Source organism: Pristiophorus japonicus, unplaced genomic scaffold, assembly GCF_044704955.1.
Source record: "Pristiophorus japonicus isolate sPriJap1 unplaced genomic scaffold, sPriJap1.hap1 HAP1_SCAFFOLD_231, whole genome shotgun sequence".
Lineage (NCBI taxonomy): Eukaryota > Metazoa > Chordata > Chondrichthyes > Pristiophoridae > Pristiophorus > Pristiophorus japonicus.
The window spans coordinates 178,632-196,440 of NW_027252026.1; the positions used below are offsets into that span (position 1 = coordinate 178,632).

General features: G+C 46.1%; 1 long non-coding RNA gene and 1 pseudogene across 1 annotated transcript in view; one reads left to right on the top strand and one right to left on the bottom strand.

Annotated features, from left to right (window-relative positions):
• Positions 1–17,809, top strand: part of LOC139245695 (uncharacterized) — a 369,717-nt gene that overhangs the window by 110,210 nt on the left and 241,698 nt on the right. The window lies entirely within an intron of this gene.
• The window catches only part of LOC139245686 (cell adhesion molecule CEACAM2-like), a 142,534-nt pseudogene that overhangs the window by 99,457 nt on the left and 25,268 nt on the right, over positions 1–17,809 (bottom strand).

Genomic DNA, 17,809 nt, shown 5'->3' on the forward strand with positions numbered 1-17,809 from the left:
GATTCAATTGGCTCAAACTCCTTCCCATAGCCCTATTCCAGATCCGAACTACTCCCACCGGTAAGGCTAGAGTGACCCCCGCTGAGATCATTTATGGTAGGCCCCTTAGGACTCCCTGGAATCAGAATGTCCCCTCCACTGTCCAATTCCACCACATGACTGAGGAACTGACCACCTATGTTCTTTCTCTGACTCAGGCTCTGCGAATAGCCCACAATCAGGTTTGAGATGCTCACCTCGACCTCCCAGTTTTACCCGAATTGTCCCTCGTGGCACCAGGGAAGTATGTCCTGATTAAGAAATGGATTCGGAAGGGATTAGAACCACGATGGGGAGGAGCCTTTTCAGGTGTTACTTACTACCCCCACTGCAGCTAAGGTTGAGGGGAGAAGTGCCTGGGTTCACCTGCACCATTGCAAGCTCATCACCCTCTAACGAACCTATTTTACTGGTTATTCTAACTCCTGTTTCTGTTCCAGACTTCCTCTTCTCCATAGCTGAACAAGATCCTTCCTAGGAGCGTCCTGACTAACCGAGTGATTCTCCGAGGAGAGCAGTTTGAACTCCTACTCGTAGTGATAGACAACCAGCTACACCGACGGTGACCTGAGAAGAGAGGCGAGAAAACCGAACTCTTTGAATCAGCAAAATATTCGGACTATTTATCCTTGTCCATAGAGACGCTACAAGAAACATTTTGTTCCCGAGTAATTGTTAACCTAGAGCGATAAGATGAAACTGTGTCTGTGTGCCACAGTCTGTATAGTAGCGTTTGTGTACGTCAGGTGCGGCACATGGGAGGGGAGACTGAAGCGAGAGCTCCATGCAAACACCTTTTTGTACATGTCTTATGTTTATGCGCGAAATGGGAACTTTTCTAGATGCTGGGTGTGCTCACATATCCCTATACATTCCAAAGGGGGAATTCCTTTGCGCCCCGTTCCACTGACCCTAACTGAGACTGTCAAGTGGCTTCTGAGCCAGACTAGCATGAGCGGAGGGGGGCCAATGCAAATACGAGAGAGGAAAGGCGGGTCAAAAGAGGGATCACAGAGATCAGGAGGCGTATTATACCGTTACCACATGAACGACCACGGGGAGGTCACCAAGTGGGAGAGTGCTGGAGACCCCATTAGTCAGATGTCCCAGGGATGGTACCAACCAACCTACGACTGTGGAAAGGAACCCCCATTCTTAGCTCTGACCAATACCTCGGGGATTGGGAGGTCAACCGGGAACATATGTTTAACCCGAAATGACACCAGTAGCAAGGGACATATCATAGGGTACAGCGATTGCCCACACAGTCTCAACATCACAACAGATGCACGAGTCACTATCCTCTCTCACCTTCCGAATAAAACAGGTGGAGGTCTGTGGGCCCAGTCTTGGGACCCCGACACAATATATCAGAAGGCAGCGTATAATGGCACGTATTTTGTGTGCGGGCATAGGGCATATCCCTGGTTGCCTAGGCGATGGACAGGGTCCTGCTATCTGGGATATGTGGTGCCATTTGTGCGGCAAACACGTACCCTGGCGGAAGCACATGCCTCCAGCCGACACAGGTGAGCCCTCACCCCCGCCGAAAGGTTCTTTGGGGTCATGATGTTCCCATTCGGGATAGGACGCACCATGGATGAAGTACAGAACCTAGAGAGGGTATTGGAACAGATAGCTAACTATACTGCTGAAGCTCTGGAGGACATCACGGCCGAAGTGGTAGCAATGCGGACCGTAGCGTTACAAAACCGAATGGCCCTCGATTATCTGTTAGCTGAGAAAGGGGGAACGTGTGCCCTGATAGGATCTGAATGTTGTACTTACATTCCCGATAGTTCAGAAAACATAACCAATCTCGCGGATCACATAAGAAGGGAGGTAACAAAGTTATCCATGCCAGCAGGAGGATCTAGCTGGTTTGATTGGCTATTAGGTGGATCCTGGGGATCCTATCTAATGCATGGGGCAATTATTCTCATCGGAGTAATAATTACCTGTTGCTTGATTGTTGGTTGCTTTAACCTTTGTTGTAAAGTCATGATGGCAAGGTTAGCAAACCCTCTTGTGGTCACGGGCTCCCGGATTATGATCCAGCAAGCTAAAGACCTACTCGACAAGGAGGATCAGGAAAGAGAGTGTGAACGGCTGAATGCGATACTCCTAGAATAATCCTAAGGGTTATCATGGAATGATAAAAGGGGGGAATGAGACATTGAAGTTGAGAATGTGGGAAAATGTATAGAGACAGTGAAATTGAACAAAGGATTCATGGATGAATAGCCTTAAGAATGTCAGGCTGCAAATGTTACAACATTGACACAAATAACAGACTGGCTCCAAGGTCTTGCTAAGTCACACCAGTAAACTTGAAACAATAAAGGGTGAGAAAGACTCTGAAAGGCTCCTTTGTGTAAAAACAGCCCATACAGATGTCTGCTCATGAGTGGACAAAGGGAAGGAGGGATCAAAGGGAATAGGCTGAACTGTATGTCACTCTAATTGTATCTTGTACTGAAAATGTATAACCGTTGCGCCCTTACATTGTAACGGCACTTGTCCGTAGGAAGTGGGTGCACTCTATAGGGAGAGCATTCCTTCTTTCTGATAAGTCCCGGCCGCTAAACAAAAGAAAGTCTGCTTTGTTATAAGCGGCAACGGTGTTCGACTCAGTGAATTCGCTGAACCAGATTGAGGGAAAAGAATCCACATTTACACCACTTCCTTAAGTACTCTGGAGTGCAGCTATCAGGCCCCGGGGATTTATCGGCCTTCAGTCCCTTCAATTTCCCTAACACCATTTCCTGACTAATAAGGATTTCCCTCAGTTCCCCCTTCTCGCTAGACCCTCGGTCCCATAGTATTTTCGGGAGGTTATTTGTGTCTTCCTCAGTGAAGACAGAACCAAAGTATTTTTTCAATTGGTCTGCCATTTCCTTGTTCCCCATTATGGATTCCCCTGATTCTGACTGCAAGAGACCTACATTAGTCTTCACTAATATGTTTCTCTTCACATATCTGTAGATGCTTTTGCAGTCAGTTTTTATGTTCCCTGCAAGCTTACTCTCATATCCTATTTTCTCCTCTCCTAATTAAACCCTTAGTCCTCCTCTGCTGAATACTAAATTTCTCCCAGTCCTCAGGTTTGCTGCTTTTTCTGGCCAATTTATATGCCTCTTCCTTGGATTTAACACTTTCCCTAATTTCCCTTGTTAGCCACGGCTGAGCCACCTTCCCTTTATTTTTACGCCACACTGGGATGTACAATTGTTGTAGTTCATCCATGTGATCTTTAAATGTCTGCCATTGCCTATCCACCGTCAACCCTTTAAGTATCAGTCGCCAGTCTATCCTAGTCAATTCATGTCTCATACCGTCGAAGTTTCCTTTCTTTAAGTTCAGAACCCTAGTCTCTGAATTAACTGTGTCACTCTCCATCTTAATGAAGAATTCTACCATATTATGGTCACTCTTCCCCAAGGGGCCTCGCACGACCAGATTGCTAATTAATCCTCTCTCATTACACAAAACCCAGTCTAGGATGGCCTGCTCTCTCGTTGGTTCCTTGACATATTGTTCTCGAAAACCGTCCCTTGTACACTCCAGGAAATCCTCCTCCACAGTATTGCTACCAGTTTGGTTAGCTCAATCAATATGTAGATTAAATTCACCCATGATAACTGCTGTACCCTTATTGCACGCATCTCTAATTTCCTGTTTGATGCCATCCCCAACCCCCATTTTACTGTTTGATGGTCTGTACACAACTTCCACGAAAGTTTTCTGCCCTTTGGTTCTTCGCAGCTCTACCATATAGATTCCACATCATCCACGTTAATGTCCTTCCTTACGATTGCGTTAATCTCCTCTTTAACCAGTAACGCTACCCCACCTCCTTTTCCTTCCTGTCTATCCTTCCTGAATATTGAATACCCCTGGATATTGAGTTCCCAGCCTTGGTCAGCCTGGAGTATGTCTCCGTAATCCCAATTACATCATATCCATTAACATCTATCTGCGCAGTTAATTCGTCCACCTTATTGCATTAAGTTTACCAGCGGTTTTTGTGATATTAATCAGATACTGATCAATAAATCTATGTGTAAGAGGTTATTCCTTCTATTCAGGTTAATATAATGTAAACTGTATTTACTGGTTACATTGAGCTGGGTTCCGCTCCCGCTGATATCGCCCCACACTTTACAGTAATAGGTGGCAGTGTCACTGGGCTGCACGTCTGTGACTGTCAGAATGAAGCTGTTATTGGAGGTGAGTCTGGAAGGCTGGAGATGGTCAGTGGAACCTGGCTCCCTCGTGTGCTGCCACTTGCCTCGTGTTAAAACCCACTCCGTATCTGGCCCCGGTAGTTGCCGGTACCAGTGGACATCGGTGTCACTCACTCTGGCGTTCCGCATGGTGCACTGTAACCGTGCCGTGTGACCCTCTGTGACACGTTCCAGGCTCGGAGACTGGGTCAGGACAGGGACAACTGCACCTTTAATGGGAACATATCAATAGCTTAAAAACTGGTCTGAAGGTTACAAAGTGTCCCCGGTATTTAAAGGGACAGTCCAGGCAGTACAAGTTAGACGAAGATCAAAGATTGCAATCCTGGAGCAGTGCGGTTAGTCAGTTACTGATTCCGATCCAAAATGTGGAAAACCTGTGTTGTGAACCCTGTCTTTTATTTGAACAAGTTCACCAATAGAAGAGAAGGTTCTTTTTCTTTTCATTCACCAGCTGGCGTTGGCACGGGTACAATGGGCCGAATCAGTGTCCTTCGGTGCTGTCTGATTCTATCATGGAAACTGGTAAAGGGAGACCTGGGGAGGGAACAACAACTGGTATTGATATAGCGCCTTTAATGCAGTAAAAGGTCCCAAGGTGCTTCACAAGAGTGTTATTAGACAAAAGATGGTTCCTTCAAGCTGCGAGGAACCATCAGCGGAAGGTCGGGGCTTTAAAAGGAGGAGCAGCATGGCGGCATACCACTGCAAGGTACAGCGCGAGCCAGTCAGGGAGGGCAACGACTGTGAAGAGGGCGACTGGAATGGACATCCTCATAATGCAGGTCGGTGATTGGAGCGTGGGCAGGTACAGCAGGAGCGATGAGGTCGGTGCGAAGTAGTGGCGAGGGATTGCAGACCAACGTGATCGGGGCCCAGGAGAGGCATGAGTTCGGGGACCAGAAGAGGCGAGGGCCCAGGGGCACACGGGCCAGCCCACACTGCAATATGTGTGTGCAGTAGATCCGTGCAGCAGAGCTGGTTTCCAGTCGTCAAGGTTAATCCTTGCCACTGGACCAAGACCTAGCTCTGTCAAGCCCGTGTGGTGGTTGGTGTGCAACGGTCACCACACGTTAAAAAAATCCACACTCTGGCATCATCCATCCTTCAATCTGCAGTTCGGGACTTGGAATAGCCAGTCCTTCATTGAAACACATGTGAACTCATCCCTTTTTGGTGGAAGCAAGTCATACTCGATACAAGGGACCGCCGAAGAGAAGATAAGACAAAAAATTTGATACCAAGACACATGACACAAATGGTCAAAGAAGTAGGTTTTAAGGGGCGTCTTACAGGAGAAAAGAGGGTCGAGAGGATTAGCAAGGAATTCCAGAGCATAGGGAGCTGGAGGCACGGCCGCCAATGGTTGAGTAATTATAGTCGGGGGTGCTGAACAGGCCAGAATTAGTGGAGCGCAGACATCTCTTTGGCGGGGGGTCATGGGGCTGGAGGAGATTACAGAGAGTGTGAAGGTCGAGGCCATGGAGGGATTTGAAAACCAGGATGAGCATTTTTAAAATCGAGGCGTTGCTTAACCGGGAGCCAATGTAGGTCAGCGATCACAGGGGAGATGGGTTTACAGGACTTGGAAAGTTTACAGCACACAAGCGACCTATTCGGTCCATCGTGTCCGTGCCGGACGACAAAGCTATCCAGCCTAATCCCACTTTCCAGCTCTTGGTCCATAGCCTTGTATGTTACGGCATTTCAAGTGCATATCCAAGTACTTTTTAAATGTGGTGAAGGTTTCTGTCTCTACCACCCTGTCAGGCAGTGAGGGGATAAGGGGTTATGGGGAGCGGGTGGGGAAGTGGAGCTGAGTCCATAATCAGATCAGCCATGATCTTATTGAATGGCGGAGCAGGCTCGAGGGGCCATATGGCCTACACCTGTTCCTATTTCTTATGTTCTTATAGACCCCCACCACCCTCTGGGTGAAAAGAATTCTCCTCAAATCCCCTCTAAACCTCGTACCAATTACTTTGGTGACCCCTCTGCTGATGGAAATAGGTCATTCCTCCACTCTATCTAGGCCCCACATAATTTTATACACCTCAATTAGGTCTCTCCTCAGCCTCCTATGTTCCAAAGAAAACCCCAGCCTATCCAATCATTCATTATGGCTAAAATTCTCCAGTCCAGGCAAAATCCTCGTAAATCTCCTCTATACCCTCTCTAGTGCAATCACATCTTTTCCTGTAATGTGGTGACCAGAACTGTAGACAGTACTCTAGCTGTGGCTTAGCTAGTGTTTTATACCATTCAAGCATAACCTCCCGGCTCTTATATTCTATGCCTTGGCTAATAAAGGCAAGTATCCCGTATGCTTTCTTATCCACCTTATCTACCTGTCCTGCTACCTTCAGGGATCTGTAGACACAAGAACATAAGACATTTGAGCCGTTGTAGGCCATATGGCACCTCGAGCCTGCTCCACCATTCAATAAGATCATGGCTGATCTGATCTTGGCCTCCACTCCACTTTCCTTCCTGTTCCCCATAACCCTTGACTCCCATATAGTTCAAGAATATGTCTATCTCAGCCTTGAATATCTTCAATGACAGCCTCCACATCTCTCTGGGGTAGAGAATTCCAAAGATTCATGACCCTCAGTGAAGAAATTACTCCTCATCTCCGTCTTAAATGGACGATCCCTTATTCTGAAACTATGTGCCCTAGTTCTAGATTCCCCCATAAGGAGAAACATCCTCTCAGCATCTGCCCTGTCAAGCCCCCTCAGAATCTTATATGTTTCAATAAGATCACCTCTCATTCTTCTAAAGTCCAAAGAGTACAGGCCCAACCTGCTCAACCTTTCCTCATAACATGCCTTCATCCCAGTAATCAACCAAGTGAGCCTTCTCTGAACAGCCTCCAATGCAACTATATCCCTCCTTAAATAAGGAGACCAAAATAGCACGCAGTACTCCAAGTTTGGTCTCACCAATGCCCTGTACAGTTGCTGCAAGACTTCCCTACATTTATACTCCATCCCCCTTGCCATAAAGGCCAACATTCTATTTGCCCTCTTAATTACTTGCTACTTGAATGTTAACTTTTTGTGTTACTAGTACAAGGACCCCCAGATCCCCCCGTACCACAGAATTCTGTAGTCTCTCTCCATTCAAATAATATTTTGCTTTTCTGTTCTTCCTATCAAATTGGATAACCTCGCATTTTCCCACATTATACTCCATCTGCCAAATGTTTTCCCACTCAGTTAACCTATCTATATCCCTTTGCAGACTCTGAGTCCTCCTCACAACTTGATTTCCCACCTATCATTGTATTGTCGGCAAATTTGGCTGTAATACTCTGTCCCTTCACCCAAGTCACTCCTATTGATTAAAATAGATTGTAAATAGGTGAGGCTCCAGCACTGATCGCTGTGGCACCCCACTAGTTACAGTTTGCCAACCTGAAAATGGCCCATTTATCTCGACTCTCTGTTTTCTGTTAGTTAGCTAATCCTCTACATGCTTATATATTACCCCCCAACACCATGAGCTCTTATCTTGTGTAGTAACCTTTTATGACGCATCTTATCGAATGCCTTTTCGAAATCAAAGTACACAATATCTACTGGTTCTCCATTACGCACCCTGCTTGTTACATCCTCAAAGAACAATAATAAATTTGCCAAAAATGATTTCCCTTTCATAAAACCATGTTGAATCTGCTTGATTGTATTATTACTTTTGTATTAATTCTTTGGGGTCACTAGACACCAGAGGGCACCGTCGTCGGAGGTCATCAGGCTGTATGCATGTGGCATGTGTGCTTGGTCACCTGTATATAAGCTGGGTGTCTTTGTCACGGTGACAGTCTTGGGCTGGAATAAAGATGGATCAAGTTGCACCTGAGTGAGTTTCCAGTAACCAGACTCTTGCGTCATTACAATTGGCGACGAGGTAATTTAAGAACCTTCGCATGCACAATGAGCACTGTTTGAGAGATCTGTGGAGGGCGAGGATTGGGTGGATTTTGTCGACCGCCTGGATCAATATTTTGTGGCCAATGGCATGGAGGCAGAGGCCTACGCAGTTAAGTGCAGGGCAGTTCTCCTCACCGTTTGTGGTCTGAAAATTTACGGCTTCATGAAGAATCTTCTCTCGTCTGTACATCCGGTGGAAAAGGTACGCGGAATTGTGTACATTGGTGGGTAACCATCTGAAACCAAAAGAGGGGATCATCATATCACACTACCGTTTCTACACACATGTTCATGCTGAGAGCCAGGACGTGTTGGGATTTGTCGCTGACCTGCGACGTCTTGCTGAGCCGTGTAAGTTCAGGAACAAACAGTAGTAACAAGGTTGGGGATGGCATCAAACAGAAAATTAGAGACACGTGCAATAAGGGTACAGCAGTTATCATGGGTGACTTTAATCTGCATATTGATTGGGCGAACCAAACTGGTAGCAATACTGTGGAGGAGGATTTCCTGGAGTGTATAAGGGATGGTTTTCTAGACCAATATATCGAGGAACCAACTAGAGAGCAGGCCATCCTAGACTGTGTAACGAGAGAGGATTAATTAGCAATCTAGTCGTGTGAGGCCCCTTGGGGAAGAGTGACCATAATATGGTAGAATTTTTCATTAAGATGGAGAGTGACACAGTTAATTCAGAGACTAGGGTCCTGAACTTAAAGAAAGGAAACTTCGACGGTATGAGACGTGAATTGGCTGGGATAGACTGGCGACTGATACTTAAAGGGTTGATGGTGGATAGGCAATGGCATACATTTAAAGATCACATGGATGAACTACAACAATTGTACATCCCTGTGTGGCATAATAATAAAAAAAGGGAAGGTGGCTCAACCGTGGCTAACAAGGGAAATTAGGGAAAATGTTAAATTCAAGGAAGAGCTATATAAATTGGCCAGAAAAAGCAGCAAACCTGAGGACTGGGAGAAATTTAGAATTCAGCAGAGAAGGGCCAAGGGTTTAATTAGGAGGGGGAAACTAGAGTATGAGAGTAAGCTTGCAGGGAACATAAACCCTGCAAAAACTTCTACAGATATGTGAAGAGAAAAATATTAATGCAGACTAATGTAGCTCCCTTGCAGTCAGAATCAGGGGAATTCATAATGGGGAACAAGGAAATGGCAGACCAATTGAAAAAATACTTTGGTTCTGTCTTCACTGAGGAAGACACAAATAACCTCCCGAAAATACTAGGGGACCGAGGGTCTAGCGAGAAGGGGAACTGAGGGAAATCCTTAATAGTCAGGAAATGGTGTTAGGGAAATTGAAGGGCCTGATAGTCTGCACCCCAGAGTACTTAAGGAAGTGGCCCTAGAAATAGTAGATGCATTGGTGGTCATTATCCAACATTCCTTGCACTCTGGTTCAGTTCCTATGGATTGGAGGGTAGCGAATGTAATGCCACTTTTTTAAAAAGGAGGGAGAGAGAAAACAGGGAATTATAGACCGGTTAGCCTGACATCGGTAGTGGGGAAAATGCTGGAATCAATTATTAAAGATGAAATAGCAGCGCATTTGGAAAGAGGTGACAGGATCGGTCCAAGTCAGCATGGATTTATGAAAGGGAAATCAAGCTTGACAAATCTTTGAGAGTTTTTTGAGGATGTAACTTGTAGATTGGATAAGGGAACACCAGTGTATGTGGTGTATTTGGATTTTCAAAAGGCTTTTGACACGAAATTAGTGTGCAAAATTAAGGCACATGCTATCGGGGGTAATGTATTGACATAGATAGCGAACTGGTTGGCAGACAGGAAGCAAAGAGTGGGAATAAATGGGTCCTTTTCAGAATGGTCGTTAGTGACTAGTGGGTGCCGCAGGGTTCAGTGCTATGGCCCCAGCTATTTTCAATATACATTAATGATTTAGACAAAGGAATTGAATGTAATATCTCCAAGTTTGCAGATGACAGGAAGCTGGGTGGCAGTGCGAGCTGCGAGGAGGATGCTAAGACGCTGCAGGGGGACTTGGACAGGTTGGGTGAATGGGCAAATGCAGTATAATGTGGATATGTGTGAGGTTATCCACTTTAGTGGCAAAAACAGGAAGGTAGATTATTATCTGAATGGTGACAGATTAGTAAAAGGGGAGTTGCATCGAGACCTGGGTGTCGTGGTACATCAGTCATTGAAGGTAGGCATGCAGGTACAGCAGGCAGTAAAGAAATCAAATGGCATGCTGGCCTTCATAATGAGGGTATTTGAGTATAGGAGCAGGGAAGTCTTACTTCAGACCACACCTTGAGTATTGTGTGCAGTTTTGGTCTCCTAATATGAGGAAGGGCACCCTTGCCACTGAGGGAATGCAGCGAAGGTTCACCAGACTGATTCCCGGAATGGCAGGACTGACATATGAAGAAAGACTGGATCAACTAGGCTTATATTCACTGGAATTTAGAAGAATGAGTGGGGATCTCAGAGAAGCAGATAAAACTCTGATGGGATTGGACAGGTTAGATGCTGGAAGAATGTTCCCGATGTTGGGGAAGTCCAGAACCAGGGTCACAGTCTAAGGATGAGGGGTAAGCCATTTTGGACGAACATGAAGGAAACTTCTTCACTCAGAGAATTGTGAACCTGTGGAATTCTCTACCGCAGTAGTTGAGGCCAGTTCGTCAGATATATTCAAATGGGAGTTAAATGTGGCCCTTACGACTAAAGGAATCAAGGAGTATGGAGAGAAAGCAGGAATGGGGTACTGAAGTTGCATGATCAGCCATGATCATATTGAATGGGGGTGCAGGCTCGAAGGGCCGAATGGCCTACTCCTGCACCTACTTTCTATGTTTCTAAGACATGCGGCGTGATGTCTCAGTGATAGGCATCAGCCATGATGCGATGCTCAGGAAGCTGTTGCCTGCAGATACGCTGGATTTGAAAAAGGCCATCGCGACTGCCCAGGTATGCATGACAACAGATGAGAATTTGAGGCAGATATCGACGAGTTGGAGTTCCATGGCAAGTACTGTACACAAGAGGGCGTTGTCTTCAGGCAGAATTGCTTCCCCGAAACCTGCCGCTGCTCAGAGTCCGCCAACTGGTTCGATCCAGATTTCACCCTGTTGGTGATGTGGGGACAATTATCGGCCTCATCAGTGTCGGTTTATGCAATGGATGTTTAAAAGTGGGGCACCTTCACAGGATGTGTCCACAACGGAGCAAGCATGGTGCGGCTCACCACGTGGTGGATGAGGATCAGTTCAGTGATGGCCCGGATACACAACCCGAGGAGGAAGTGAATGGACTGTATTCGTTCCTGAGCAAGAGCCAGCCGAATAGTGGTTAATGTGAAGCTGCATGGCGTGCGTGTATCAATGGAGCTGGACACGGGTGTGAGCCAGTCGATAATGAGCCAAAGGACATTCGACAAGCTGTGGGACACTAAGGCTGCGAAACCAAAGCTGAGTCCAGTCAATGCCAGGTTGTGTACTTGCACTAAGGAACTCATACCTGTGCTCGGCAATGCAGCAATCGAGGTGTCATATGATGGTGTGGTTCACGAGCTACCATTATGGATCATCCCAGGTCATTATCCAACGCTGTTCGGCAGGAATTCACTCGAGAAAATCAAGCTGAATTGGAATGATGTCAAGATGTTGTCCTGGGTAGATGATACTTAGTGTGCTCAAGAATTGAAAAAGTTTCCTTCTTTGTTTGAACCGGGCATTGGTAATTTTACAGATTCACCTGGACTCGAATGCAAGGCCTGCCTATCACAAAGCTCGGTCTGTTCCGTACATGATGAGGGAGAAGGTTGAAATCGAGCTTGACAGACTCCAGCATGAAGGGATCATATCACCGGTCAAGTTTAACGAGTGGGCCAGTCCCATTGTTCCTGTGTTGAAGAGTGATGGCATTGTCAGGATTTGTGGAGACAACAAGGTTACGATTAACCGATTTTCAAAACAGGATCAGTATCCATTACCGAGGGCTGATGACCTGTTCGCCATGCTAGCTGGTGGAAAGTCGTCCACGAAACTGGATCTGACATCGGCCTATATGACCCAGGAACTTGTCACCACTTCGAAGAAACTCACCTGCATCAACACCCATAAAGGACTGTTCGTCTACAACAGGTGTCCTTTTGGGATTTGTTCAGTTGCAGCCATATTTCAGAGGACTGTGGAGAGTTTACTGAAGTCCGTTCCTAGGAAAGATATTTCTTGTCGTAGTAGATGCATATTCTAAGTTGTTATTTCGTCTTCCAGCACGTCTACAGCTAACATTGAGAGCCTTCGTATCATGTTTGCTACTCATGGTTTGCCTGACATTGTTGTGAGCGACAATGGATCTTGCTTCTCAAGTCTTGAGTTCCAGGAGTTCATGAAACTCAATGACATCAGACATGTGAGATCAGCTCCTTCAAGCCTGCTTCTAATGGTCAAGCAGAGCGTGCCATTCAAATGATCAAGCAAAGTATGAAACATGTAACTCAGGGCTCACTGCAGAGATGGTTGCCATGTATATTGCTCAGTTACAGGTCAAGACTTCATACACTTACTGGGGTTCCTCCTGCTGAACTACTGATGAAGAGAAATCTCAAGACCAGGCTTTTTCTTCATCCTGATTTGAATGATCATGTTGAAAACAGACGTCAAAGTCAGCAATGGTGTCATGATCGTGTTGCCATGTCACGTGACATCTCGGTCAACGATCCGGTTTATGTACTGAACTATGGTCAAGGTCCAAAGTGGATCGCCAGCACTGTTACAGCCAAGGAGGATAACAGAGTGTTTATTGTCATGCTCAAGAATGGGCAAACATGCAGGAAACACCTTGACCAGGTTAAACTGCGGCACACGGATGAGGTCCTACGAAACGAAGTTAAGGAGCTCGGAGCTAAATTAAAAAGTAGGACCTCAAAAGTAGTAATCTCGGGATTGCTACCAGTGCCACGTGATAGTCAGAGTAGGAATCGCAGGATAGCGCAGATGAATACGTGGCTTGAGCAGTGGTGCAGCAGGGAGGGATTCAAATTCCTGGGGCATTGGAACCGGTTCTGGGGGAGGTGGGACCAGTACAAACCGGACGGTCTGCACCTGGGCAGGACCGGAACCAATGTCCTAGGGGGAGTGTTTGCTAGTGCTGTTGGGGAGGATTTAAACTAATATGGCAGGGGGATGGGAACCAATGCAGGGAGACAGAGGGAAACAAAAAGGAGGCAAAAGCAAAAGACAGAAAGGAAAAGTGGAGGGCAGAGAAACCCAAGGCAAAGAACAAAAAGGGCCACTGTACAGCAAAATTCTAAAAGGACAAAGGGTGTTAAAAAAAACAAGCCTGAAGGCTTTGTGTCTTAATGCAAGGAGTATCCGCAATAAGGTGGATGAATTAACTGTGCAAATAGATGTTAACAAATATGATGTGATTGGGATTACGGAGACGTGGCTCCAGGATGATCAGGGCTGGGAACTCAACATCCAGGGGTATTCAACATTCAGGAAAGATAGAATAAAAGGAAAAGGAGGTGGGGTAGCATTGATGGTTAAGGAGCAAATTAAGGCAATAGTTCGGAAGGACATTAGCTTGGATGATGTGGAATCTATATGGGTAGAGCTGCAGAATACCAAAGGGCAAAAAACGTTAGTGGGAGTTGTGTACAGACCTCCAAACAGTAGTAGTGATGTTGGGGAGGGCATCAAACATGAAATTAGGGGTGCGTGCAATAAAGGTGCAGCAGTTATAATGGGTGACTGTAATATGCACATAGATTGGGCTAACCAAACTGGAAGCAATACGGTGGAGGAGGATTTCCTGGAGTGCATAAGGGATGGTTTTCTAGACCAATATGTCGAGGAACCAACTAGGGGGGAGGCCATCTTAGACTGGGTGTTGTGTAATGAGAGAGGATTAATTAGCAATCTCGTTGTGCGAGGCCCCTTGGGGAAGAGTGACCATAATATGGTGGTATTCTGCATTAGGATGGCGAATGAAAGAGTTAATTCAGAGACCATGGTCCAGAACTTAAAGAAGGGTAACTTTGAAGGTATGAGGCGTGAGTTGGCTAGGATAGATTGGCGAATGATACTGAAGGGGTTGACTGTGGATGGGCAATGGCAGACATTTAGAGACCGCATGGATGAACTACAACAATTGTACATTCCTGTCTGGCGTAAAAATAAAAAAGGGAAGGTGGCTCAACCGTGGCTATCAAGGGAAATCAGGGATAGCATTAAAGCCAAGGAAGTGGCATACAAATTGGCCAGAAATAGCACTGAACCCGGGGACTGGGAGAAATTTAGAACTCAGCAGAGGAGGACAAAGGGTTTGATTAGGGCAGGGAAAATGGAGTACGAGAAGAAGCTTGCAGGGAACATTAAGACGGATTGCAAAAGTTTCTATAGATATGCAAAGAGAAAAAGGTTAGTAAAGACAAACGTAGGTCCCCTGCAGTCAGAATCAGGGGAAGTCATAACGGGGAACAAAGAAATGGCGGACCAATTGAACAAGTACTTTGGTTCGGTATTCACTGAGGAGGACACAAACAACCTTCCGGATATAAAAGGGGTCGGAGGGTCTAGTAAGGAGGAAGAACTGATGGAAATCCTTATTAGTCGGGAAACTGTGTTGGGGATATTGATGGGATTGAAGGCCGATAAATCCCCAGGGCCTGATGGACTGCATCCCAGAGTACTTAAGGAGGTGGCCTTGGAAATAGTGGATGCATTGACAGTCATTTTCCAACATTCCATTGACTCTGGATCAGTTACTATGGAGTGGAGGGTAGCCAATGTCACCCCACTTTTTAAAAAAGGAGGGAGAGAGAAAACAGAGAATTATAGACCGGTCAGCCTGACATCGGTAGTGGGTAAAATGATGGAATCAATTATTAAGGATGTCATAGCAGTGCATTTGGAAAGAGGTAATATGATAGGTCCAAGTCAGCATGGATTTGTGAAAGGGAAATCATGCTTGACAAATCTTCTGGAATTTTTTGAGGATGTTTCCAGTAGAGTGGACAAGGGAGAACCAGTTGATGTGGTATATTTGGACTTTCAGAAGGCGTTCGACAAGGTCCCACACAAGAGATTAATGTGCAAAGTTAAAGCACATGGGATTCGGGGTAGTGTGCTGACATGGATTGAGAACTGGTTGTCAGACAGGAAGCAAAGAGTAGGAGTAAATGGGGACTGTTCAGAATGGCAGGCAGTGACTAGTGAGGTACCACAAGGTTCTGTGCTTGGGCCCCAGCTGTTTACATTGTACATTAATGATTTAGACGAGGGGATTAAATGTAGTATCTCCAAATTTGCGGATGACACTAAGTTGGGTGGCAGTGTGAGCTGCGAGGAGGATGCTATGAGGCTGCAGAGCGACTTGGATAGGTTAGGTGAGTGGGCAAATGCATGGCAGATGAAATATGATGTTGATAAATGTGAGGTTATCCACTTTGGTGGTAAAAACAGAGAGACAGACTATTATCTGAATGGTGACAGATTAGGAAAAGGGGAGGTGCAAAGAGACCTGGGTGTCATGGTACATCAGTCATTGAAGGTTGGCATGCAGGTACAGCAGGCTGTTAAGAAAGCAAATGGCATGTTGGCCTTCATAGCGAGGGGATTTGAGTACAGGGGCAGGGAGGTGTTGCTACAATTGTACAGGGCCTTGGTGAGGCCACACCTGGAGTATTGTGTACAGTTTTGGTCTCCTAACCTGAGGAAGAACATTCTTGCTATTGAGGGAGTGCAGCGAAGGTTCACCAGACTGATTCCCGGGATGGCGGGACTGACCTATCAAGAAAGACTGGATCAACTGGGCTTGTATTCACTGGAGTTCAGAAGAATGAGAGGGGACCTCATAGAAACGTTTAAAATTCTGACGGGGTTAGACAGGTTAGATGCAGGAAGAATGTTCCCAATGTTGGGGAAGTCCAGAACCAGGGGACACAGTCTAAGGATAAGGGGGAAGCCATTTAGGACCGAGACGAGGAGGAATTTCTTCTCCCAGAGAGTGGTGAACCTGTGGAATTCTCTACCACAGAAAGTTGTTGAGGCCAATTCACTAAATATATTCAAAAAGGAGTTAGATGAAGTCCTTACTACTAGGGGAATCAAGGGGTATGGTGAGAAAGCAGGAATGGGGTACTGAAGTTTCATGTTCAGCCATGAACTCATTGAATGGCGGTGCAGGCTTGAAGGGCCGAATGGCCTACTCCTGCACTTATTTTCTATGTTTCTATGTTGCTATGAACTGGAAGCGAGTGAGGAAGATGCAGTCAGTGACCAACCAACCATTGTTCACTCATCAGAGGACTCTGCTGACATTACTGACTCTGAACCTTCAGTCTCTGATGTGGTCATGACCACTCCCATCAGCTCGGCTACTTAGCCCTCAGTCTCAACGGACTCAGAACACTCGCCCAGAGACAAAGTTGAACTGAGACGATCAACTCTTGAGAGGAAAGCCCCAGACCATCTTAATTTGTAAAAAAAAAACTTGTTAAGATTTTAAAAGGGAAATGTTGTTATGTATTAATACTTGAGGGTCACCAGACACCAGAGGGCGCCGCGGTCAGAGGTCATTGGGCTGTACACATGTGGCATGTGTGCTTGGTCACCTGTATATAAGCTGGGTGTCTTTGTCACGCTGGCACTCTTGGGCTGGAATAAAGAAGGATCAGGTTGCACCTGAGTGAGTTTACAGTAAACAGACTTGAGTCATTACAATTTTCTAAATGTCCTGCTACTACTTCCTTAATAATAGATTCCAGCATTTTCTCAATGACAGATGTTAGGCTTACTGACCTATAATTTCCTGCTATCTGTCTCCCTCCTTTCTTGAAGAGGGGTGTTCCATTTGCAGTTTTCCAATCCTTGGGACCTTTCCAGAATCTAGGGAATTTTGAAACATTACAACCAATGCATCCACTATCTCTGCAGCCACTTCTTTTAAGACCCAAGGATGCAGGCTATCAGGTCCAGGGGACTTGTCAGTCTTTAGTCCCATTAGTTTGCCTATTACTTTTTCTGTAGTGATGATAATTGTTTTTATTTCCTCCCGACCCTTTGCCCTTGATTTTCTATTAGTAGGATGCTTTTCATGTCTTCTACCGTAAAGACAGATACAAATATTTGTTCAAAGTCTCTGCCATTTCCTTGTTTCCCATTATTATTTCCCCAGTATCACCCTCTAAGGGACCAATATTTACTTCAGCTACTCCCTTCCTTTTTATATACGTGGCGTGGTGACCCCGACCAGCGAGGAAATACCAGCAGCAGGTCGGGGCCATAAAAGGCGAGCAGCGAGCGACCCTGGGAGCAGCGTGGTGACATGCCACTTCAGGGAGCAGTGCGAGCTGGTGCAAGAGGGCAACAGCAGTGCAGCGGGCAACTGGATTGGACATCACCAAGGTCCAGGTCGGTGATTGGAACGTGGGCAGGTACAGCAGCAGCGGCGAGTTTGGGACACAGGAGCGGTGAGTTATCGTGGAGCGATGTGATCGAGGCCCAGGAGAGGCATGAGTTCGGGGCCCAGCAGAGGCGAGGGCCCTGGGGCAGCAACTTCTTCACTCAGAGAATTGTTAACCTGTGGAATC